Source organism: Passer domesticus, chromosome Z, assembly GCF_036417665.1.
Source record: "Passer domesticus isolate bPasDom1 chromosome Z, bPasDom1.hap1, whole genome shotgun sequence".
Taxonomy (NCBI): Eukaryota; Metazoa; Chordata; class Aves; order Passeriformes; family Passeridae; genus Passer; species Passer domesticus.
Window position 1 is genome coordinate 56,688,862 of NC_087512.1, and position 22,971 is coordinate 56,711,832.

Below are 22,971 nucleotides of genomic sequence, written 5' to 3' on the forward strand. Positions count from 1 at the left end.
AAAACTTTTCCAGCGCCGTCTTTCAAGCAGAAACTGGGACAGCAAAGGCAACATCCCCCGAGGTTGCAGTAGAAGTACATGGATTTCTTTGTGTTTTAGAGCCTAGAAGGAAGTACAAGTTTTTCTATCGAGAGCTGCAGGAGGACTAGCAAGAAGCTTAGGAAAGTTGTCCATCAACTCCTTCTTGAAGAATGCTAATGTCAATTGCAGACGCAACCGATTGTCATGCTACCGTTTTCTAGCAGCTTGGAAGCTGCGCACACAATGCCGCTGTTGGTGCGGCTTTGTTTTTCGCCTCCTGGAAGCTGGCGTGCTCTCTGGCTAGCAGAGGGGAAGAAGCTGCTAGTTGGTGCACAGATGCTTTTGCCAGTTACTGTGCGCTCCCCAGCGCAACTTCTGCTGAAACATGCCTGGCTGCGGCACTTACCGTCGGACAGCTCGCTTTATGTCTTCTGTGACTGTTGTCATCGGCATCTTAGCGAAAAGCTTTTCCACTCTGTCTTGCAAGGAGAAACTGGTATAGTAAAGCCAATGTCCCCCAATCTTGCATTTGCAGGTCATTGTGTCCTTTGCATCTCATAGCATATAGAAAATGCCAGTTTTTCTATCGGTGGATGCAGCAGGAGTAGCAAGAAGCTTAGGGAAGCTGTCCATCAACTCCTTCCTGAAGAATGCTAATGTCAATTGCAGACGCAGCCGATTGTCAAGCCACCGTCTTCTAGTAGCTTGGAAGCCACACCCACAATCTAGCTGATGGTGCGGCTCCATTCTGTGCCTCCCAGAAGCTGCCATGTTCTCCAGCTGCCAGAGGCAAAGAAGTGGTTGCTTCCTGCACACATCCTTGTGCCTGATATGGTGTGTTCCAGAACGCTGCGTCTGTCAGACGGCTCGTTATCTCCGTCTTCTGTGACTCTTATCATCCTCATCTTAGTGAAAAACTTTTCCAGCGACGTCTTTCAAGCAGAAAATGGGACAACAAAGGCAACATTCTCCGACGTTGCATTAGCAGTTCATGGAGGTTATTGTGTCTTAGAGCTTAGAAGGAAGTGCAAGTTTTTCTATTGGGTGCTGCAGGAGGACTAGCAAGAAGCTTAGGAAAGTTGTCCATCAACTCCTTCCTGAAGAATGCTAATGTCAATTGCAGACGCAGCTCATTGTGAAGCTACCTTGTTCTAGCAGCTTGGAAGCTGCGCACACAATGCCGCTGTTGGTGCGGCTTTGTTCTTCGCCTCCTGGAAGTTGCCTTGCTCTCTGGCTAGCAGAGGGGAAGAAGCTGCTAGTTCGTGCACAGATGCTTTTGCCAGTTACTGTGCGCTCCCCAGCGCAACTTCTGCGCTGTGACTGTTGAAACATGCCTGGCTGCGGCACTTACCTTCGGACAGCTCGCTTTATGTCTTCTGTGACTCTTGTCATCGGCATCTTAGTGAAAACCTTTCCACTCTGTCTTGCAAGGAGAAACTGGTATAGTAAAGCCAATGTCCCCCAATCTTGCATTAGAAGTTCATCGTATTCCTTGTGTCTAAGAGCTTAGAAAGAAGTGGATGATTTACAATCGGGGGATGTAGGAAGGCTGGCAAGAAGCTTAGGAAAGCTGTCCAACAAGTCCTTCCTGAAGAATGCTAATGTCAATTGCGGATGCAGGCGATTGTCAAGACACCAACTTCTAGGAACTTGGAAGCTGCGCACACAATGCCGCTGTTGGTGCGGCTTCATTCATCGCCACCTGGAAGCTGCTGTGCTCTCCGTCTCCCAGAGGCGAGGAAGATGCTACTTTGTGCACGTACCCTTGTGCCGGTTAAAGTGGGTTCCAGAGCACTGCTTCAGTTGGATGGCTCGTTATCTCCGTCTTCTGTGACTCTTGTCATCCTCATCTTAGGGAAAAACTTTTCCAACGACGTCTTTCAAGCAGAAACTGGGACAGCAAAGGCAACGTCCCCCAACGTTGCATTAGCAGTTCATCGAGTTCTTAGTGTCTCAAAGCTCAGAAGGAATTGCAAGATTTTCTATCGGGTGCTGCAGCAGGAGTAGCAAGAAGCTTAGGGAAGCTGTCCATCAACTCCTTCCTGAAGAATGCTAATGTCAATTGCAGACGCAGCCGATTGTCAAGCCACCGTCTTCTAGTAGCTTGGAAGCCGCGCCCACAATCTAGCTGTTGGTGCGGCTCCATTCTGTGCCTCCCAGAAGCTGCCGTGTTCTCCAGCTGCCAGAGGCAAAGAAGTGGTTGCTTCCTGCACACATCCTTGTTCCGGATATGGTGTGTTCCAGAACGCTGCGTCTGTCAGACGGCTCGTTATCTCCGTCTTCAGTGACTCTTATCATCCTCATCATAGTGAAAAACTTTTCCAACGATGTCTTTCAAGCAGAAACTGGGACAGCAAAGGCAACGTCCCCCGAGGTTGCAGTAGAAGTTCATGGAGTTCTTTGTGTCTTAGAGCCTAGAAGGAAGTGCAAGTTTTTCCTATCGGGTGCTGCAGGAGGACTAGCAAGAAGCTTAGGAAAGTTGTCCATCAACTCCTTCCTGAAGAATGCTAATGTCAATTGCGGATGCAGGCGATTGTCAATACGCCAGCTTCTAGGAACTTGGAAGCTACGCACACAATGCCGCTGTTGGTGCGGCTTCATTCATCGCCTCCTGGAAGCTGCCGTGCTCTCCGTCTCCCAGAGGCGAGGAAGATGCTACTTTTTGCACGGACCCTTTTGCCGGTTACAGTGTGTTCCAGAGCACTGCTTCTTTTGGACGGCTCGTTATCTCCGTCTTCTGTGACTCTTATCATCCTCATCTTAGTGAAAAACTTTTCCAGCGCCGTCTTTCAAGCAGAAACTGGGACAGCAAAGGCAACATCCCCCGAGGTTGCAGTAGAAGTACATGGATTTCTTTGTGTTTTAGAGCCTAGAAGGAAGTACAAGTTTTTCTATCGAGAGCTGCAGGAGGACTAGCAAGAAGCTTAGGAAAGTTGTCCATCAACTCCTTCTTGAAGAATGCTAATGTCAATTGCAGACGCAACCGATTGTCATGCTACCGTTTTCTAGCAGCTTGGAAGCTGCGCACACAATGCCGCTGTTGGTGCGGATTTGTTTTTCGCCTCCTGGAAGCTGGCGTGCTCTCTGGCTAGCAGAGGGGAAGAAGCTGCTAGTTGGTGCACAGATGCTTTTGCCAGTTACTGTGCGCTCCCCAGCGCAACTTCTGCTGAAACATGCCTGGCTGCGGCACTTACCTTCGGACAGCTCGCTTTATGTCTTCTGTGACTCTTGTCATCGGCATCTTAGTGAAAACTTTTCCACTCTGTCTTGCAAGGAGAAACTGGTATAGTAAAGCCAATATCCCCCAATCTTGCATTTGCAGGTCATTGAGTCCTTTGCATCTCATAGCATATAGAAAATGCCAGTTTTTCCATCGGTGGATGCAGCAGGAGTAGCAAGAAGCTTAGGGAAGCTGTCCATCAACTCCTTCCTGAAGAATGCTAATGTCAATTGCAGACGCAGCCGATTGTCAAGCCACCGTCTTCTAGTAGCTTGGAAGCCACACCCACAATCTAGCTGTTGGTGCCTCCCAGAAGCTGCCGTGTTCTCCAGCTGCCAGAGGCAAAGAAGTGGTTGCTTCCTGCACACATCCTTGTGCTGGATATGGTGTGTTCCAGAACGCTGCGTCTGTCAGACGGCTCGTTATCTCCATCTTCTGTGACTCTTATCATCCTCATCTTAGTGAAAAACTTTTCCAGCGACGTCTTTCAAGCAGAAAATGGGACAACAAAGGCAACATTCTCCGACGTTGCATTAGCAGTTCATGGAGGTTATTGTGTCTTAGAGCTTAGAAGGAAGTGCAAGTTTTTCTATTGGGTGCTGCAGGAGGACTAGCAAGAAGCTTAGGAAAGTTGTCCATCAACTCCTTCCTGAAGAATGCTAATGTCAATTGCAGACGCAGCTCATTGTGAAGCTACCTTGTTCTAGCAGCTTGGAAGCTGCGCACACAATGCCGCTGTTGGTGCGGCTTTGTTCTTCGCCTCCTGGAACCTGGCTTGCTCTCTGGCTAGCAGAGGGGAAGAAGCTGCTAGTTGGTGCACAGATGCTTTTGCCAGTTACTGTGCGCTCCCCAGCGCAACTTCTGCGCTGTGACTGTTGAAACATGCCTGGCTGCGGCACTTACCTTCGGACAGCTCGCTTTATGTCTTCTGTGACTCTTGTCATCGGCATCTTAGTGAAAACCTTTCCACTCTGTCTTGCAAGGAGAAACTGGTATAGTAAAGCCAATGTCCCCCAATCTTGCATTAGAAGTTCATCGTATTCCTTGTGTCTAAGAGCTTAGAAAGAAGTGGATGATTTACAATCGGGGGATGTAGGAAGGCTGGCAAGAAGCTTAGGAAAGCTGTCCAACAAGTCCTTCCTGAAGAATGCTAATGTCAATTGCGGATGCAGGCGATTGTCAAGACACCAACTTCTAGGAACTTGGAAGCTGCGCACACAATGCCGCTGTTGGTGCGGCTTCATTCATCGCCACCTGGAAGCTGCTGTGCTCTCCGTCTCCCAGAGGCGAGGAAGATGCTACTTTGTGCACGTACCCTTGTGCCGGTTAAAGTGGGTTCCAGAGCACTGCTTCAGTTGGATGGCTCGTTATCTCCGTCTTCTGTGACTCTTGTCATCCTCATCTTAGGGAAAAACTTTTCCAACGACGTCTTTCAAGCAGAAACTGGGACAGCAAAGGCAACGTCCCCCAACGTTGCATTAGCAGTTCATCGAGTTCTTAGTGTCTCAAAGCTCAGAAGGAATTGCAAGATTTTCTATCGGGTGCTGCAGGAGGATTAGCAAGAAGCTTAGGAACGTTGTCCATCAACTCCTTCCTGAAGAATGCTTATGTCAATTGCAGACGCAGCTGATTGTCAAGCCACCGTTTTCTAGCAGCTTGGAAGCTGCGCACACAATGCCGCTGTTGGTGCGGCTTTGTTCTTCGCCTCCTGGAAGTTGCCTTGCTCTCTGGCTAGCAGAGGGGAAGAAGCTGCTAGTTCGTGCACAGATGCTTTCGCCAGTTACTGTGCGCTCCCGAGCGCCACTTCTGCTGAAACATGCCTGGCTGCGGCACTTACCTTCGGACAGCTCGCTTTATGTCTTCTGTGACTCTTGTCATCGGCATCTTAGTGAAAAGCTTTTCCACTCTGTCTTGCAAGGAGAAACTGGTATAGTAAAGCCAATGTGCCCCAGTCGTGCATTTGCATGTCATTGAGTCCTTTGCATCTCATAGCGTATAGAAAATGCCCGTTTTTTTATCGGGTGCTGCAGCAGGAGTAGCAAGAAACTTAGGAAAGCTGTCCATCAACTCCTTCCTGAAGAATGCTAATGTCAATTGCAGACGCAGCCGATTGTCAAGCCACCGTTTTCTAGCAGCTTGGAAGCTGTGCACACAATGCCGCTGTTGGTGCGGCTTTGTGCTTCGCTTCCTCGAAGTTGCCTTGCTCTCTGGCTAGCAGAGGGGAAGAAGCTGCTCGTTCATGCACAGATGCTTTTGCCAGTTACTGTGCGCTCCCGAGCACAACTTCTGCTGAAACATGCCTGGCTGCGGCACTTACCTTCGGACGGCTCGCTTTATGTCTTCTGTGACTCTTGTCATCGGCATCTTAGTGAAAAGCTTTTCCACTCTGTCTTGCAAGGAGAAACTGGTATAGTAAAGCCAATGTGCCCCAGTCGTGCATTAGAATTTCATCGTGTTCCTTGTGTCTAAGAGCTTAGAAAGAAGTGCATGATTTTCAATCGGGGGATGTAGGAAGGCTGGCAAGACGCTTAGGAAAGCTGTCCATCAACTCCTTCCTGAAGAATGCTAATGTCAATTGCAGATGCAGCCGATTGTCAAGTCACCGTGTTCTAGTAGCTTGGAAGCCGCGCAATCAATCTAGCTCTTGGTGCGGCTTCATTCATCGCCTCCTGGAATCTGCCGTGTTCTCCAACTGCCAGAGGCAAGGAAGTGGTTGCTGCTTGCACAGACCCTTGTGCCGGTTACGGAGCGTTCCGCAGCGCTGCTTCTGTCGGACGGCTCCTTATCTCCATCTTCTGTGACTCTTGTTCTCCTCTTCTTAGTGAAAAACTTTTCCGACAACGACGTCTTTCAAGCAGAAACTGGGACAGAAAGCCAACGTCGCCCAACGTTGCATTAGCAGTTCATCGAGTTCTTAGTGTCTCAAAGCTCAGAAGGAATTGCAAGATTTTCTATCGGGTGCTGCAGGAGGATTAGCAAGAAACTTAGGAACGTTGTCCATCAACTCCTTCCTGAAGAATGCTTATGTCAATTGCAGACGCAGCTGATTGTCAAGCCACCGTTTTCTAGCAGCTTGGAAGCTGCGCACACAATGCCGCTGTTGGTGCGGCTTCATTCATCGCCACCTGGAAGCTGCTGTGCTCTCCGTCTCCCAGAGGCGAGGAAGATGCTACTTTGTGCACGTACCCTTGTGCCGGTTAAAGTGGGTTCCAGAGCACTGCTTCAGTTGGATGGCTCGTTATCTCCGTCTTCTGTGACTCTTGTCATCCTCATCTTAGGGAAAAACTTTTCCAACGACGTCTTTCAAGCAGAAACTGGGACAGCAAAGGCAACGTCCCCCAACGTTGCATTAGCAGTTCATCGAGTTCTTAGTGTCTCAAAGCTCAGAAGGAATTGCAAGATTTTCTATCGGGTGCTGCAGCAGGAGTAGCAAGAAGCTTAGGGAAGCTGTCCATCAACTCCTTCCTGAAGAATGCTAATGTCAATTGCAGACGCAGCCGATTGTCAAGCCACCGTCTTCTAGTAGCTTGGAAGCCGCGCCCACAATCTAGCTGTTGGTGCGGCTCCATTCTGTGCCTCCCAGAAGCTGCCGTGTTCTCCAGCTGCCAGAGGCAAAGAAGTGGTTGCTTCCTGCACACATCCTTGTTCCGGATATGGTGTGTTCCAGAACGCTGCGTCTGTCAGACGGCTCGTTATCTCCGTCTTCAGTGACTCTTATCATCCTCATCATAGTGAAAAACTTTTCCAACGATGTCTTTCAAGCAGAAACTGGGACAGCAAAGGCAACGTCCCCCGAGGTTGCAGTAGAAGTTCATGGAGTTCTTTGTGTCTTAGAGCCTAGAAGGAAGTGCAAGTTTTTCCTATCGGGTGCTGCAGGAGGACTAGCAAGAAGCTTAGGAAAGTTGTCCATCAACTCCTTCCTGAAGAATGCTAATGTCAATTGCGGATGCAGGCGATTGTCAAGACGCCAGCTTCTAGGAACTTGGAAGCTACGCACACAATGCCGCTGTTGGTGCGGCTTCATTCATCGCCTCCTGGAAGCTGCCGTGCTCTCCGTCTCCCAGAGGCGAGGAAGATGCTACTTTTTGCACGGACCCTTTTGCCGGTTACAGTGTGTTCCAGAGCACTGCTTCTTTTGGACGGCTCGTTATCTCCGTCTTCTGTGACTCTTATCATCCTCATCTTAGTGAAAAACTTTTCCAGCGCCGTCTTTCAAGCAGAAACTGGGACAGCAAAGGCAACATCCCCCGAGGTTGCAGTAGAAGTACATGGATTTCTTTGTGTTTTAGAGCCTAGAAGGAAGTACAAGTTTTTCTATCGAGAGCTGCAGGAGGACTAGCAAGAAGCTTAGGAAAGTTGTCCATCAACTCCTTCTTGAAGAATGCTAATGTCAATTGCAGACGCAACCGATTGTCATGCTACCGTTTTCTAGCAGATTGGAAGCTGCGCACACAATGCCGCTGTTGGTGCGGCTTTGTTTTTCGCCTCCTGGAAGCTGGCGTGCTCTCTGGCTAGCAGAGGGGAAGAAGCTGCTAGTTGGTGCACAGATGCTTTTGCCAGTTACTGTGCGCTCCCCAGCGCAACTTCTGCTGAAACATGCCTGGCTGCGGCACTTACCGTCGGACAGCTCGCTTTATGTCTTCTGTGACTGTTGTCATCGGCATCTTAGCGAAAAGCTTTTCCACTCTGTCTTGCAAGGAGAAACTGGTATAGTAAAGCCAATGTCCCCCAATCTTGCATTTGCAGGTCATTGTGTCCTTTGCATCTCATAGCATATAGAAAATGCCAGTTTTTCTATCGGTGGATGCAGCAGGAGTAGCAAGAAGCTTAGGGAAGCTGTCCCTCAACTCCTTCCTGAAGAATGCTAATGTCAATTGCAGACGCAGCCGATTGTCAAGCCACCGTCTTCTAGTAGCTTGGAAGCCACACCCACAATCTAGCTGATGGTGCGGCTCCATTCTGTGCCTCCCAGAAGCTGCCATGTTCTCCAGCTGCCAGAGGCAAAGAAGTGGTTGCTTCCTGCACACATCCTTGTGCCTGATATGGTGTGTTCCAGAACGCTGCGTCTGTCAGACGGCTCGTTATCTCCGTCTTCTGTGACTCTTATCATCCTCATCTTAGTGAAAAACTTTTCCAGCGACGTCTTTCAAGCAGAAAATGGGACAGCAAAGGCAACATTCTCCGACGTTGCATTAGCAGTTCATGGAGGTTATTGTGTCTTAGAGCTTAGAAGGAAGTGCAAGTTTTTCTATTGGGTGCTGCAGGAGGACTAGCAAGAAGCTTAGGAAAGTTGTCCATCAACTCCTTCCTGAAGAATGCTAATGTCAATTGCAGACGCAGCTCATTGTGAAGCTACCTTGTTCTAGCAGCTTGGAAGCTGCGCACACAATGCCGCTGTTGGTGCGGCTTTGTTCTTCGCCTCCTGGAAGTTGCCTTGCTCTCTGGCTAGCAGAGGGGAAGAAGCTGCTAGTTCGTGCACAGATGCTTTTGCCAGTTACTGTGCGCTCCCCAGCGCAACTTCTGCGCTGTGACTGTTGAAACATGCCTGGCTGCGGCACTTACCTTCGGACAGCTCGCTTTATGTCTTCTGTGACTCTTGTCATCGGCATCTTAGTGAAAACCTTTCCACTCTGTCTTGCAAGGAGAAACTGGTATAGTAAAGCCAATGTCCCCCAATCTTGCATTAGAAGTTCATCGTATTCCTTGTGTCTAAGAGCTTAGAAAGAAGTGGATGATTTACAATCGGGGGATGTAGGAAGGCTGGCAAGAAGCTTAGGAAAGCTGTCCAACAAGTCCTTCCTGAAGAATGCTAATGTCAATTGCGGATGCAGGCGATTGTCAAGACACCAACTTCTAGGAACTTGGAAGCTGCGCACACAATGCCGCTGTTGGTGCGGCTTCATTCATCGCCACCTGGAAGCTGCTGTGCTCTCCGTCTCCCAGAGGCGAGGAAGATGCTACTTTGTGCACGTACCCTTGTGCCGGTTAAAGTGGGTTCCAGAGCACTGCTTCAGTTGGATGGCTCGTTATCTCCGTCTTCTGTGACTCTTGTCATCCTCATCTTAGGGAAAAACTTTTCCAACGACGTCTTTCAAGCAGAAACTGGGACAGCAAAGGCAACGTCCCCCAACGTTGCATTAGCAGTTCATCGAGTTCTTAGTGTCTCAAAGCTCAGAAGGAATTGCAAGATTTTCTATCGGGTGCTGCAGGAGGATTAGCAAGAAGCTTAGGAACGTTGTCCATCAACTCCTTCCTGAAGAATGCTTATGTCAATTGCAGACGCAGCTGATTGTCAAGCCACCGTTTTCTAGCAGCTTGGAAGCTGCGCACACAATGCCGCTGTTGGTGCGGCTTTGTTCTTCGCCTCCTGGAAGTTGCCTTGCTCTCTGGCTAGCAGAGGGGAAGAAGCTGCTAGTTCGTGCACAGATGCTTTCGCCAGTTACTGTGCGCTCCCGAGCGCCACTTCTGCTGAAACATGCCTGGCTGCGGCACTTACCTTCGGACAGCTCGCTTTATGTCTTCTGTGACTCTTGTCATCGGCATCTTAGTGAAAAGCTTTTCCACTCTGTCTTGCAAGGAGAAACTGGTATAGTAAAGCCAATGTGCCCCAGTCGTGCATTTGCATGTCATTGAGTCCTTTGCATCTCATAGCGTATAGAAAATGCCCGTTTTTTTATCGGGTGCTGCAGCAGGAGTAGCAAGAAACTTAGGAAAGCTGTCCATCAACTCCTTCCTGAAGAATGCTAATGTCAATTGCAGACGCAGCCGATTGTCAAGCCACCGTTTTCTAGCAGCTTGGAAGCTGTGCACACAATGCCGCTGTTGGTGCGGCTTTGTGCTTCGCTTCCTCGAAGTTGCCTTGCTCTCTGGCTAGCAGAGGGGAAGAAGCTGCTCGTTCATGCACAGATGCTTTTGCCAGTTACTGTGCGCTCCCGAGCACAACTTCTGCTGAAACATGCCTGGCTGCGGCACTTACCTTCGGACGGCTCGCTTTATGTCTTCTGTGACTCTTGTCATCGGCATCTTAGTGAAAAGCTTTTCCACTCTGTCTTGCAAGGAGAAACTGGTATAGTAAAGCCAATGTGCCCCAGTCGTGCATTAGAATTTCATCGTGTTCCTTGTGTCTAAGAGCTTAGAAAGAAGTGCATGATTTTCAATCGGGGGATGTAGGAAGGCTGGCAAGACGCTTAGGAAAGCTGTCCATCAACTCCTTCCTGAAGAATGCTAATGTCAATTGCAGATGCAGCCGATTGTCAAGTCACCGTGTTCTAGTAGCTTGGAAGCCGCGCAATCAATCTAGCTCTTGGTGCGGCTTCATTCATCGCCTCCTGGAATCTGCCGTGTTCTCCAACTGCCAGAGGCAAGGAAGTGGTTGCTGCTTGCACAGACCCTTGTGCCGGTTACGGAGCGTTCCGCAGCGCTGCTTCTGTCGGACGGCTCCTTATCTCCATCTTCTGTGACTCTTGTTCTCCTCTTCTTAGTGAAAAACTTTTCCGACAACGACGTCTTTCAAGCAGAAACTGGGACAGAAAGCCAACGTCGCCCAACGTTGCATTAGCAGTTCATCGAGTTCTTAGTGTCTCAAAGCTCAGAAGGAATTGCAAGATTTTCTATCGGGTGCTGCAGGAGGATTAGCAAGAAACTTAGGAACGTTGTCCATCAACTCCTTCCTGAAGAATGCTTATGTCAATTGCAGACGCAGCTGATTGTCAAGCCACCGTTTTCTAGCAGCTTGGAAGCTGCGCACACAATGCCGCTGTTGGTGCGGCTTTGTTCTTCGCCTCCTGGAAGCTGGCGTGCTCTCTGGCTAGCAGAGGGGAAGAAGCTGCTAGTTCGTGCACAGATGCTTTTGCCAGTTACTGTGCGCTCCCCAGCGCCACTTCTGCTGAAACATGCCTGGCTGCGGCACTTACCTTCGGACAGCTGGCTTTATGTCTTCTGTGACTGTTGTCATCGGCATCTTAGTGAAAAGCTTTTCCACTCTGTCTTGCAAGGAGAAACTGGTATAGTAAAGCCAATGTCCCCCAATCGTGCATTTGCAGGTCATTTTGTCCTTTGCATCTCATAGCATATAGAAAATGCCAGTTTTTCTGTCGGTGGATGCAGCAGGAGTAGCAAGAAGCTTAGGGAAGCTGTCCATCAACTCCTTCCTGAAGAATGCTAATGTCAATTGCAGACGCAGCCGATTGTCAAGCCACCGTCTTCTAGTAGCTTGGAAGCCGCGCCCACAATCTAGCTGTTGGTGCGGCTCCATTCTGTGCCTCCCAGAAGCTGCCGTGTTCTCCAGCTGCCAGAGGCAAAGAAGTGGTTGCTTCCTGCACACATCCTTGTTCCGGATATGGTGTGTTCCAGAACGCTGCGTCTGTCAGACGGCTCGTTATCTCCGTCTTCAGTGACTCTTATCATCCTCATCATAGTGAAAAACTTTTCCAACGATGTCTTTCAAGCAGAAACTGGGACAGCAAAGGCAACGCCCCCCGAGGTTGCAGTAGAAGTTCATGGAGTTCTTTGTGTCTTAGAGCCTAGAAGGAAGTGCAAGTTTTTCCTATCGGGTGCTGCAGGAGGACTAGCAAGAAGCTTAGGAAAGTTGTCCATCAACTCCTTCCTGAAGAATGCTAATGTCAATTGCGGATGCAGGCGATTGTCAAGACGCCAGCTTCTAGGAACTTGGAAGCTACGCACACAATGCCGCTGTTGGTGCGGCTTCATTCATCGCCTCCTGGAAGCTGCCGTGCTCTCCGTCTCCCAGAGGCGAGGAAGATGCTACTTTTTGCACGGACCCTTTTGCCGGTTACACTGTGTTCCAGAGCACTGCTTCTTTTGGACGGCTCGTTATCTCCGTCTTCTGTGACTCTTATCATCCTCATCTTAGTGAAAAACTTTTCCAGCGCCGTCTTTCAAGCAGAAACTGGGACAGCAAAGGCAACATCCCCCGAGGTTGCAGTAGAAGTACATGGATTTCTTTGTGTTTTAGAGCCTAGAAGGAAGTACAAGTTTTTCTATCGAGAGCTGCAGGAGGACTAGCAAGAAGCTTAGGAAAGTTGTCCATCAACTCCTTCTTGAAGAATGCTAATGTCAATTGCAGACGCAACCGATTGTCATGCTACCGTTTTCTAGCAGCTTGGAAGCTGCGCACACAATGCCGCTGTTGGTGCGGATTTGTTTTTCGCCTCCTGGAAGCTGGCGTGCTCTCTGGCTAGCAGAGGGGAAGAAGCTGCTAGTTGGTGCACAGATGCTTTTGCCAGTTACTGTGCGCTCCCCAGCGCAACTTCTGCTGAAACATGCCTGGCTGCGGCACTTACCTTCGGACAGCTCGCTTTATGTCTTCTGTGACTCTTGTCATCGGCATCTTAGTGAAAACTTTTCCACTCTGTCTTGCAAGGAGAAACTGGTATAGTAAAGCCAATATCCCCCAATCTTGCATTTGCAGGTCATTGAGTCCTTTGCATCTCATAGCATATAGAAAATGCCAGTTTTTCCATCGGTGGATGCAGCAGGAGTAGCAAGAAGCTTAGGGAAGCTGTCCATCAACTCCTTCCTGAAGAATGCTAATGTCAATTGCAGACGCAGCCGATTGTCAAGCCACCGTCTTCTAGTAGCTTGGAAGCCACACCCACAATCTAGCTGTTGGTGCCTCCCAGAAGCTGCCGTGTTCTCCAGCTGCCAGAGGCAAAGAAGTGGTTGCTTCCTGCACACATCCTTGTGCTGGATATGATGTGTTCCGGAGCGCTGCTTATGTTGGACGGCTCGTTATCTCCATCTTCTGTGACTCTTATCATCCTCATCTTAGTGAAAAACTTTTGCAACGATGTCTTTCAAGCAGAAACTGGGACAGCAAAGGCAACATTCTCCGATGTTGCATTAGCAGTTCATGGAGTTTATTGTGTCTTAGAGCTTAGAAGGAAGTGCAAGTTTTTCTATCGGGTGCTGCAGGAGGACTAGCAAGAAGCTTAGGAAAGTTGTCCATCAACTCCTTCCTGAAGAATGCTAATGTCAATTGCAGACGCAGCTGATTGTCAAGCTACCTTGTTCTAGCAGCTTGGAAGCTGCGCACACAGTGCTGCTGTTGGTGCGGCTTTGTTCTTCGCCTCCTGGAAGCTGGCGTGCTCTCTGGCTAGCAGAGGGGAAGGAGCTGCTAGTTGGTGCACAGATGCTTTTGCCAGTTACTGTGCGCTCCCCAGCGCAACTTCTGCGCTGTGACTGTTGAAACATGCCTGGCTGCGGCACTTACCTTCGGACAGCTCGCTTTATGTCTTCTGTGACTCTTGTCATCGGCATCTTAGTGAAAACCTTTCCACTCTGTCTTGCAAGGAGAAACTGGTATAGTAAAGCCAATGTCCCCCAATCTTGCATTAGAAGTTCATCGTATTCCTTGTGTCTAAGAGCTTAGAAAGAAGTGGATGATTTACAATCGGGGGATGTAGGAAGGCTGGCATGAAGCTTAGGAAAGCTGTCCAACAACTCCTTCCTGAAGAATGCTAATGTCAATTGCGGATGCAGGCGATTGTCAAGACGCCAACTTCTAGGAACTTGGAAGCTGCGCACACAATGCCGCTGTTGGTGCGGCTTCATTCATCGCCTCCTGGAAGCTGGCGTGCTCTCCGTCTCCCAGAGGCGAGGAAGAGGCTACTTTGTGCACGGCGCCTTTTGCCAGTTACAGTGCGTTCCAGAGCACTGCTTCTGTTGGACGGCTCGTTATCTCCGTCTTCTGTGACTCTTATCATCCTCATCTTAGTGAAAAACTTTTCCAGCGACGTCTTTCAAGCAGAAACTGGGACAGCAAAGGCAACGTCCCCCGAGGTTGCAGCAGAAGTACATGGAGTTCTTTGTCTTAGAGCCTAGAAGGAAGTGCAAGTTTTTCTATCGGGTGCTGCAGCAGGACGAGCAAGAGAAGCTTAGGAAAGTTGTCCATCAACTCCTTCCTGAAGAATGCTAATGTCAATTGCAGACGCAGCTGATTGTCAAGCTACCTTGTTCTAGCAGCTTGGAAGCTGCGCACACAATGCCGCTGTTGGTGCGTCTCTGTTCTTCGCCTCCTGGAAGCTGGCGTGCTCTCTGGCTAGCAGAGGGGAAGAAGCTGCTAGTTGGTGCACAGATGCTTTTGCCAGTTACTGTGCGCTCCCCAGCGCAACTTCTGCTGAAACATGCCTGGCTGCGGCACTTACCTTCGGACAGCTCGCTTTATGTCTTCTGTGACTCTTGTCATCGGCATCTTAGTGAAAAGCTTTTCCACTCTGTCTTGCAAGGAGAAACTGGTATAGTAAAGCCAATGTCCCCCAATCGTGCATTTGCAGGTCATTTTGTCCTTTGCATCTCATAGCATATAGAAAATGCCAGTTTTTCTGTCGGTGGATGCAGCAGGAGTAGCAAGAAGCTTAGGGAAGCTGTCCATCAACTCCTTCCTGAAGAATGCTAATGTCAATTGCAGACGCAGCCGATTGTCAAGCCACCGTCTTCTAGTAGCTTGGAAGCCGCGTCCACAATCTAGCTGTTGGTGCGGCTCCATTCTGTGCCTCCCAGAAGCTGCCGTGTTCTCCAGCTGCCAGAGGCAAAGAAGTGGTTGCTTCCTGCACACATCCTTGTTCCGGATATGGTGTGTTCCAGAACGCTGCGTCTGTCAGACGGCTCGTTATCTCCGTCTTCAGTGACTCTTATCATCCTCATCATAGTGAAAAACTTTTCCAACGATGTCTTTCAAGCAGAAACTGGGACAGCAAAGGCAACGTCCCCCGAGGTTGCAGTAGAAGTTCATGGAGTTCTTTGTGTCTTAGAGCCTAGAAGGAAGTGCAAGTTTTTCCTATCGGGTGCTGCAGGAGGACTAGCAAGAAGCTTAGGAAAGTTGTCCATCAACTCCTTCCTGAAGAATGCTAATGTCAATTGCGGATGCAGGCGATTGTCAAGACGCCAGCTTCTAGGAACTTGGAAGCTACGCACACAATGCCGCTGTTGGTGCGGCTTCATTCATCGCCTCCTGGAAGCTGCCGTGCTCTCCGTCTCCCAGAGGCGAGGAAGATGCTACTTTTTGCACGGACCCTTTTGCCGGTTACAGTGTGTTCCAGAGCACTGCTTCTTTTGGACGGCTCGTTATCTCCGTCTTCTGTGACTCTTATCATCCTCATCTTAGTGAAAAACTTTTCCAGCGCCGTCTTTCAAGCAGAAACTGGGACAGCAAAGGCAACATCCCCCGAGGTTGCAGTAGAAGTACATGGATTTCTTTGTGTTTTAGAGCCTAGAAGGAAGTACAAGTTTTTCTATCGAGAGCTGCAGGAGGACTAGCAAGAAGCTTAGGAAAGTTGTCCATCAACTCCTTCTTGAAGAATGCTAATGTCAATTGCAGACGCAACCGATTGTCATGCTACCGTTTTCTAGCAGCTTGGAAGCTGCGCACACAATGCCGCTGTTGGTGCGGCTTTGTTTTTCGCCTCCTGGAAGCTGGCGTGCTCTCTGGCTAGCAGAGGGGAAGAAGCTGCTAGTTGGTGCACAGATGCTTTTGCCAGTTACTGTGCGCTCCCCAGCGCAACTTCTGCTGAAACATGCCTGGCTGCGGCACTTACCGTCGGACAGCTCGCTTTATGTCTTCTGTGACTGTTGTCATCGGCATCTTAGCGAAAAGCTTTTCCACTCTGTCTTGCAAGGAGAAACTGGTATAGTAAAGCCAATGTCCCCCAATCTTGCATTTGCAGGTCATTGTGTCCTTTGCATCTCATAGCATATAGAAAATGCCAGTTTTTCTATCGGTGGATGCAGCAGGAGTAGCAAGAAGCTTAGGGAAGCTGTCCCTCAACTCCTTCCTGAAGAATGCTAATGTCAATTGCAGACGCAGCCGATTGTCAAGCCACCGTCTTCTAGTAGCTTGGAAGCCACACCCACAATCTAGCTGATGGTGCGGCTCCATTCTGTGCCTCCCAGAAGCTGCCATGTTCTCCAGCTGCCAGAGGCAAAGAAGTGGTTGCTTCCTGCACACATCCTTGTGCCTGATATGGTGTGTTCCAGAACGCTGCGTCTGTCAGACGGCTCGTTATCTCCGTCTTCTGTGACTCTTATCATCCTCATCTTAGTGAAAAACTTTTCCAGCGACGTCTTTCAAGCAGAAAATGGGACAGCAAAGGCAACATTCTCCGACGTTGCATTAGCAGTTCATGGAGGTTATTGTGTCTTAGAGCTTAGAAGGAAGTGCAAGTTTTTCTATTGGGTGCTGCAGGAGGACTAGCAAGAAGCTTAGGAAAGTTGTCCATCAACTCCTTCCTGAAGAATGCTAATGTCAATTGCAGACGCAGCTCATTGTGAAGCTACCTTGTTCTAGCAGCTTGGAAGCTGCGCACACAATGCCGCTGTTGGTGCGGCTTTGTTCTTCGCCTCCTGGAAGTTGCCTTGCTCTCTGGCTAGCAGAGGGGAAGAAGCTGCTAGTTCGTGCACAGATGCTTTTGCCAGTTACTGTGCGCTCCCCAGCGCAACTTCTGCGCTGTGACTGTTGAAACATGCCTGGCTGCGGCACTTACCTTCGGACAGCTCGCTTTATGTCTTCTGTGACTCTTGTCATCGGCATCTTAGTGAAAACCTTTCCACTCTGTCTTGCAAGGAGAAACTGGTATAGTAAAGCCAATGTCCCCCAATCTTGCATTAGAAGTTCATCGTATTCCTTGTGTCTAAGAGCTTAGAAAGAAGTGGATGATTTACAATCGGGGGATGTAGGAAGGCTGGCAAGAAGCTTAGGAAAGCTGTCCAACAAGTCCTTCCTGAAGAATGCTAATGTCAATTGCGGATGCAGGCGATTGTCAAGACACCAACTTCTAGGAACTTGGAAGCTGCGCACACAATGCCGCTGTTGGTGCGGCTTCATTCATCGCCACCTGGAAGCTGCTGTGCTCTCCGTCTCCCAGAGGCGAGGAAGATGCTACTTTGTGCACGTACCCTTGTGCCGGTTAAAGTGGGTTCCAGAGCACTGCTTCAGTTGGATGGCTCGTTATCTCCGTCTTCTGTGACTCTTGTCATCCTCATCTTAGGGAAAAACTTTTCCAACGACGTCTTTCAAGCAGAAACTGGGACAGCAAAGGCAACGTCCCCCAACGTTGCATTAGCAGTTCATCGAGTTCTTAGTGTCTCAAAGCTCAGAAGGAATTGCAAGATTTTCTATCGGGTGCTGCAGGAGGATTAGCAAGAAGCTTAGGAACGTTGTCCATCAACTCCTTCCTGAAGAATGCTTATGTCAATTGCAGACGCAGCTGATTGTCAAGCCACCGTTTTCTAGCAGCTTGGAAGCTGCGCACACAATGCCGCTGTTGGTGCGGCTTTGTTCTTCGCCTCCTGGAAGTTGCCTTGCTCTCTGGCTAGCAGAGGGGAAGAAGCTGCTAGTTCGTGCACAGATGCTTTCGCCAGTTACTGTGCGCTCCCGAGCGCCACTTCTGCTGAAACATGCCTGGCTGCGGCACTTACCTTCGGACAGCTCGCTTTATGTCTTCTGTGACTCTTGTCATCGGCATCTTAGTGAAAAGCTTTTCCACTCTGTCTTGCAAGGAGAAACTGGTATAGTAAAGCCAATGTGCCCCAGTCGTGCATTTGCATGTCATTGAGTCCTTTGCATCTCATAGCGTATAGAAAATGCCCGTTTTTTTATCGGGTGCTGCAGCAGGAGTAGCAAGAAACTTAGGAAAGCTGTCCATCAACTCCTTCCTGAAGAATGCTAATGTCAATTGCAGACGCAGCCGATTGTCAAGCCACCGTTTTCTAGCAGCTTGGAAGCTGTGCACACAATGCCGCTGTTGGTGCGGCTTTGTGCTTCGCTTCCTCGAAGTTGCCTTGCTCTCTGGCTAGCAGAGGGGAAGAAGCTGCTCGTTCATGCACAGATGCTTTTGCCAGTTACTGTGCGCTCCCGAGCACAACTTCTGCTGAAACATGCCTGGCTGCGGCACTTACCTTCGGACGGCTCGCTTTATGTCTTCTGTGACTCTTGTCATCGGCATCTTAGTGAAAAGCTTTTCCACTCTGTCTTGCAAGGAGAAACTGGTATAGTAAAGCCAATGTGCCCCAGTCGTGCATTAGAATTTCATCGTGTTCCTTGTGTCTAAGAGCTTAGAAAGAAGTGCATGATTTTCAATCGGGGGATGTAGGAAGGCTGGCAAGACGCTTAGGAAAGCTGTCCATCAACTCCTTCCTGAAGAATGCTAATGTCAATTGCAGATGCAGCCGATTGTCAAGTCACCGTGTTCTAGTAGCTTGGAAGCCGCGCAATCAATCTAGCTCTTGGTGCGGCTTCATTCATCGCCTCCTGGAATCTGCCGTGTTCTCCAACTGCCAGAGGCAAGGAAGTGGTTGCTGCTTGCACAGACCCTTGTGCCGGTTACGGAGCGTTCCGCAGCGCTGCTTCTGTCGGACGGCTCCTTATCTCCATCTTCTGTGACTCTTGTTCTCCTCTTCTTAGTGAAAAACTTTTCCGACAACGACGTCTTTCAAGCAGAAACTGGGACAGAAAGCCAACGTCGCCCAACATTGCATTAGCAGTTCATCGAGTTCTTAGTGTCTCAAAGCTCAGAAGGAATTGCAAGATTTTCTATCGGGTGCTGCAGGAGGATTAGCAAGAAACTTAGGAACGTTGTCCATCAACTCCTTCCTGAAGAATGCTTATGTCAATTGCAGACGCAGCTGATTGTCAAGCCACCGTTTTCTAGCAGCTTGGAAGCTGCGCACACAATGCCGCTGTTGGTGCGGCTTTGTTCTTCGCCTCCTGGAAGCTGGCGTGCTCTCTGGCTAGCAGAGGGGAAGAAGCTGCTAGTTCGTGCACAGATGCTTTTGCCAGTTACTGTGCGCTCCCCAGCGCCACTTCTGCTGAAACATGCCTGGCTGCGGCACTTACCTTCGGACAGCTGGCTTTATGTCTTCTGTGACTGTTGTCATCGGCATCTTAGTGAAAAGCTTTTCCACTCTGTCTTGCAAGGAGAAACTGGTATAGTAAAGCCAATGTCCCCCAATCGTGCATTTGCAGGTCATTTTGTCCTTTGCATCTCATAGCATATAGAAAATGCCAGTTTTTCTGTCGGTGGATGCAGCAGGAGTAGCAAGAAGCTTAGGGAAGCTGTCCATCAACTCCTTCCTGAAGAATGCTAATGTCAATTGCAGACGCAGCCGATTGTCAAGCCACCGTCTTCTAGTAGCTTGGAAGCCGCGCCCACAATCTAGCTGTTGGTGCGGCTCCATTCTGTGCCTCCCAGAAGCTGCCGTGTTCTCCAGCTGCCAGAGGCAAAGAAGTGGTTGCTTCCTGCACACATCCTTGTTCCGGATATGGTGTGTTCCAGAACGCTGCGTCTGTCAGACGGCTCGTTATCTCCGTCTTCAGTGACTCTTATCATCCTCATCATAGTGAAAAACTTTTCCAACGATGTCTTTCAAGCAGAAACTGGGACAGCAAAGGCAACGCCCCCCGAGGTTGCAGTAGAAGTTCATGGAGTTCTTTGTGTCTTAGAGCCTAGAAGGAAGTGCAAGTTTTTCCTATCGGGTGCTGCAGGAGGACTAGCAAGAAGCTTAGGAAAGTTGTCCATCAACTCCTTCCTGAAGAATGCTAATGTCAATTGCGGATGCAGGCGATTGTCAATACGCCAGCTTCTAGGAACTTGGAAGCTACGCACACAATGCCGCTGTTGGTGCGGCTTCATTCATCGCCTCCTGGAAGCTGCCGTGCTCTCCGTCTCCCAGAGGCGAGGAAGATGCTACTTTTTGCACGGACCCTTTTGCCGGTTACAGTGTGTTCCAGAGCACTGCTTCTTTTGGACGGCTCGTTATCTCCGTCTTCTGTGACTCTTATCATCCTCATCTTAGTGAAAAACTTTTCCAGCGCCGTCTTTCAAGCAGAAACTGGGACAGCAAAGGCAACATCCCCCGAGGTTGCAGTAGAAGTACATGGATTTCTTTGTGTTTTAGAGCCTAGAAGGAAGTACAAGTTTTTCTATCGAGAGCTGCAGGAGGACTAGCAAGAAGCTTAGGAAAGTTGTCCATCAACTCCTTCTTGAAGAATGCTAATGTCAATTGCAGACGCAACCGATTGTCATGCTACCGTTTTCTAGCAGCTTGGAAGCTGCGCACACAATGCCGCTGTTGGTGCGGATTTGTTTTTCGCCTATTGGAAGCTGGCGTGCTCTCTGGCTAGCAGAGGGGAAGAAGCTGCTAGTTGGTGCACAGATGCTTTTGCCAGTTACTGTGCGCTCCCCAGCGCAACTTCTGCTGAAACATGCCTGGCTGCGGCACTTACCGTCGGACAGCTCGCTTTATGTCTTCTGTGACTCTTGTCATCGGCATCTTAGTGAAAACTTTTCCACTCTGTCTTGCAAGGAGAAACTGGTATAGTAAAGCCAATATCCCCCAATCTTGCATTTGCAGGTCATTGAGTCCTTTGCATCTCATAGCATATAGAAAATGCCAGTTTTTCCATCGGTGGATGCAGCAGGAGTAGCAAGAAGCTTAGGGAAGCTGTCCATCAACTCCTTCCTGAAGAATGCTAATGTCAATTGCAGACGCAGCCGATTGTCAAGCCACCGTCTTCTAGTAGCTTGGAAGCCACACCCACAATCTAGCTGTTGGTGCCTCCCAGAAGCTGCCGTGTTCTCCAGCTGCCAGAGGCAAAGAAGTGGTTGCTTCCTGCACACATCCTTGTGCTGGATATGATGTGTTCCGGAGCGCTGCTTATGTTGGACGGCTCGTTATCTCCATCTTCTGTGACTCTTATCATCCTCATCTTAGTGAAAAACTTTTCCAACGATGTCTTTCAAGCAGAAACTGGGACAGCAAAGGCAACATTCTCCGATGTTGCATTAGCAGTTCATGGAGTTCTTTGTGTCTTAGAGCTTAGAAGGAAGTGCAAGTTTTTCTATCGGGTGCTGCAGGAGGACTAGCAAGAAGCTTAGGAAAGTTGTCCATCAACTCCTTCCTGAAGAATGCTAATGTCAATTGCAGACGCAGCTGATTGTCAAGCTACCTTGTTCTAGCAGCTTGGAAGCTGCGCACACAGTGCTGCTGTTGGTGCGGCTTTGTTCTTCGCCTCCTGGAAGCTGGCGTGCTCTCTGGCTAGCAGAGGGGAAGGAGCTGCTAGTTGGTGCACAGATGCTTTTGCCAGTTACTGTGCGCTCCCCAGCGCAACTTCTGCGCTGTGACTGTTGAAACATGCCTGGCTGCGGCACTTACCTTCGGACAGCTCGCTTTATGTCTTCTGTGACTCTTGTCATCGGCATCTTAGTGAAAACCTTTCCACTCTGTCTTGCAAGGAGAAACTGGTATAGTAAAGCCAATGTCCCCCAATCTTGCATTAGAAGTTCATCGTATTCCTTGTGTCTAAGAGCTTAGAAAGAAGTGGATGATTTACAATCGGGGGATGTAGGAAGGCTGGCATGAAGCTTAGGAAAGCTGTCCAACAACTCCTTCCTGAAGAATGCTAATGTCAATTGCGGATGCAGGCGATTGTCAAGACGCCAACTTCTAGGAACTTGGAAGCTGCGCACACAATGCCGCTGTTGGTGCGGCTTCATTCATCGCCTCCTGGAAGCTGGCGTGCTCTCCGTCTCCCAGAGGCGAGGAAGAGGCTACTTTGTGCACGGCGCCTTTTGCCAGTTACAGTGCGTTCCAGAGCACTGCTTCTGTTGGACGGCTCGTTATCTCCGTCTTCTGTGACTCTTATCATCCTCATCTTAGTGAAAAACTTTTCCAGCGACGTCTTTCAAGCAGAAACTGGGACAGCAAAGGCAACGTCCCCCGAGGTTGCAGCAGAAGTACATGGAGTTCTTTGTCTTAGAGCCTAGAAGGAAGTGCAAGTTTTTCTATCGGGTGCTGCAGCAGGACGAGCAAGAGAAGCTTAGGAAAGTTGTCCATCAACTCCTTCCTGAAGAATGCTAATGTCAATTGCAGACGCAGCTGATTGTCAAGCTACCTTGTTCTAGCAGCTTGGAAGCTGCGCACACAATGCCGCTGTTGGTGCGTCTCTGTTCTTCGCCTCCTGGAAGCTGGCGTGCTCTCTGGCTAGCAGAGGGGAAGAAGCTGCTAGTTGGTGCACAGATGCTTTTGCCAGTTACTGTGCGCTCCCCAGCGCAACTTCTGCTGAAACATGCCTGGCTGCGGCACTTACCTTCGGACAGCTCGCTTTATGTCTTCTGTGACTGTTGTCATCGGCATCTTAGTGAAAAGCTTTTCCACTCTGTCTTGCAAGGAGAAACTGGTATAGTAAAGCCAATGTCCCCCAATCGTGCATTTGCAGGTCATTTTGTCCTTTGCATCTCATAGCATATAGAAAATGCCAGTTTTTCTGTCGGTGGATGCAGCAGGAGTAGCAAGAAGCTTAGGGAAGCTGTCCATCAACTCCTTCCTGAAGAATGCTAATGTCAATTGCAGACGCAGCCGATTGTCAAGCCACCGTCTTCTAGTAGCTTGGAAGCCGCGCCCACAATCTAGCTGTTGGTGCGGCTCCATTCTGTGCCTCCCAGAAGCTGCCGTGTTCTCCAGCTGCCAGAGGCAAAGAAGTGGTTGCTTCCTGCACACATCCTTGTTCCGGATATGGTGTGTTCCAGAACGCTGCGTCTGTCAGACGGCTCGTTATCTCCGTCTTCAGTGACTCTTATCATCCTCATCATAGTGAAAAACTTTTCCAACGATGTCTTTCAAGCAGAAACTGGGACAGCAAAGGCAACGTCCCCCGAGGTTGCAGTAGAAGTTCATGGAGTTCTTTGTGTCTTAGAGCCTAGAAGGAAGTGCAAGTT